This window comes from Myodes glareolus, chromosome 18 (genome assembly GCF_982192425.1).
Source record: "Myodes glareolus chromosome 18, mMyoGla1.1, whole genome shotgun sequence".
Lineage (NCBI taxonomy): Eukaryota > Metazoa > Chordata > Mammalia > Rodentia > Cricetidae > Myodes > Myodes glareolus.
In genome coordinates this window covers 11,462,200-11,464,695 of record NC_142043.1, presented here as the reverse complement: position 1 = coordinate 11,464,695, position 2,496 = coordinate 11,462,200, and the positions used below count along the sequence as shown (strand labels likewise).

Sequence of the window (2,496 nt, the reverse complement as noted above, 5' to 3'; positions counted from 1 at the left end):
CTGTAGCCCAGGCTGTAAATCTCCTCCCTTAGCTGCAGAGGGGATACTGGGGATGCAGGTGCAAATAACCCTGGCTTCAGTCCTAGCTCTTGTTCTGGCCTTGACCATGAGAAGTCAGTGGAGAAATCTCAGCAGAACTGCATCCTGTGGTCAGGGACATCTCAGTTTCTCCTCTAATGGCTCCTCTGCTTGACAGGAGTGCCTCCTGGGGTTGGAGAGACCGGTCAGTGGCCTCTGCTCTTGCGGAGAGTATAAGTTCAGTTCTTGGCACCAACATGGTAGCTCAGTCATCTGTAACTCCAATTCTAGGGGGTCCAATGCCCTCTTCTGGTCCCCACAGGCACTGCATACACATATAGATGCAGGTATTGATATTCACACATATGAAATAAAAATTAATAGTTTCTCTTTTTTGGCTTTTTGAGACAGGATTTCTCTATGTAGTCCTAGCTGTTCTGGAACTCCCTCTGTAGAAGATGACCTAGAACTCCGAGATTCTCCTGCCTCTCCCTCCTGAGTACTGGGATTAAAGGTGTGTGCCACCACCACCTGGCAAAAATAAATCTATTAAAAAGGCCCCTCCCACTGTTTTTTGTCTCCATCTAGACCCTGCCGAGATGACCTTGTCGAAGCCAGTTTCCTCTCTGGGTCCTTGTCTCACTCAGTCTTGTCTTCGGCCATGGAACAGAAAAGAGAAATCTTTCTTAGGGAGAGTTAAGAGATGTACCAGGGGATTTTACACTTTGCCCCTGACCCCCAAGACAGGGTTTCTCTGTGTAGTCCTGGCTCTCCTCAAACTCACTCTGTAGATCAGGCTGGCCTCTAACTCAGACATACAACTGCCTCTGCCTCCCAACTATTGGGATTAACGGCCAGTGCCTCCACTGCCCCCCATGATGAACAGATTCTTATCTGTGAACATCAGGAAGTTCCTACAACTGAGCTAGACTTTGGCAAGTGACTTTGGCCTGTCTTGGGATCCTAGGGAAGGGGCTGGCAGAGTAGAGTCCCCTTAGCTGTCTTAGGTGGTGCAGCCCACCCTTCCAGGGCCTGGGCCTGCTCCACCTCTGTTCCCATCTTGTGCTCTGTGGCTTTTGCCTGTGATCAATAAGCTAAGCTCTCACACATGGTGTAGGAGGTCCTTCTGTTTGTGTGTTGTTTTCATTCGTTAATGAATAATGAAGCTGCCTTGGCCTAGTTGATAAGGCAGAACTTAGGTAGGCAGAGAAAACAGAGATGAATGCTGGGAGGAAGAAGGGCAGAGTCAGAGAGAAGCCATGGATCCTCTGCCTGAGGTGGATGCCCATTAGAATCTCTGGTAAGCCATTGCATGTGGTGATACACAGATTAATGGAGATGAGTTAAATATGTAAGAGTTAGCCAATAAGAAGTTAGAGCTGATGGCCATCAGTGTTTTAATTAATACTGTTTCTGTGTGGTTTTTTCATGTGTAAGCTAGCGGGTGGCCAGGACAAATAAGGGGCCCTCCCCTTGTAACACACACGTGTGCACATTGCTCATGCTGCTGCCTCAGCTGGGAATGCCCCATCCTCTTCAGCTGCCCACTTTTATCTGTCCAGGATTTGGTTTGAGAGACACATTCGGATGCAGGTGTTGCTGCGGCTAGGCGAGGGTGTGCAGGGAAGCTGGGGCGAGGGTGTGCAGGGAAGCTGGGGCAAGGGTATGCAGGGAAGCTGGGGCGAGGGTGTGCAGGGAAGCTGGGGCAAGGGTGTGCAGGGAAGCCCAGCCAACTCTTTCTGAGAAATCTGAAGCCACGATTCCTTCTGCTTCAGATATGCTGAGAGCAGCACAGCGGAAGACAGACACCCAGGTACCACATGCTGGCAGGATGAGGAGCAAGCTGGTAATCTGTGAGCTCATAGGAAGACCTGGTGAAGCCAGCCCACCTCAGGAGAGAAAGGCGTGCTCCAGCTGGCAGCTCCCCTCCCCAAGAGGCATTCATCTGAACCTCCACAGAGCTGATTTCTGAGTCCAATCCTCCAACAGCTGGTTCTGGCAGAATTTATCTAAATGATCTCATCTCACCAACAAGAGGTGCGTGAAGACCATCCCTCACCCCAGGATCTTACTGACCTCCATGTGGAGACTGTCCCCACCCAGAGATCATACTTAGCTCCTTTCAGCTACTCCTGTCAGAACCCTGCCCCAGTGACCCACTGACGGCTGACATTTCCTCACTGTTGAAATATGATAAGCCAGCCTTCCTCATGAATGCCGGACAATGGACAGAGACACATGCAAGATGGAAATAGCCGCCGATGAAGACAAGACACTGGGCAGCCAGGAAGTACAGACACATCTGCCTCAGGGTCCTCCTCACTTCATCAATGGTTCTTTGACACAGCAGTCTCAACTGTCTGTTTTTCTTTCTTTTTCTCTTTGGATTTGATGTTATAATTTTTGTGTCCTATAAAATACATTGTATAAATATATTTTGCTACACAGTTATTCCCTAAAATATAGTTTATTCATTCA

At 49.2% G+C, this 2,496-nt stretch overlaps 1 long non-coding RNA gene across 1 annotated transcript; it reads left to right on the top strand.

Moving 5' to 3' along the window:
• Positions 1 to 2,496, top strand: LOC125407564 (uncharacterized). The gene is made up of 2 exons (XR_007234256.3): positions 1 to 1,318; positions 1,794 to 2,496. It is a non-coding gene; the product is annotated as an uncharacterized LOC125407564 (long non-coding RNA).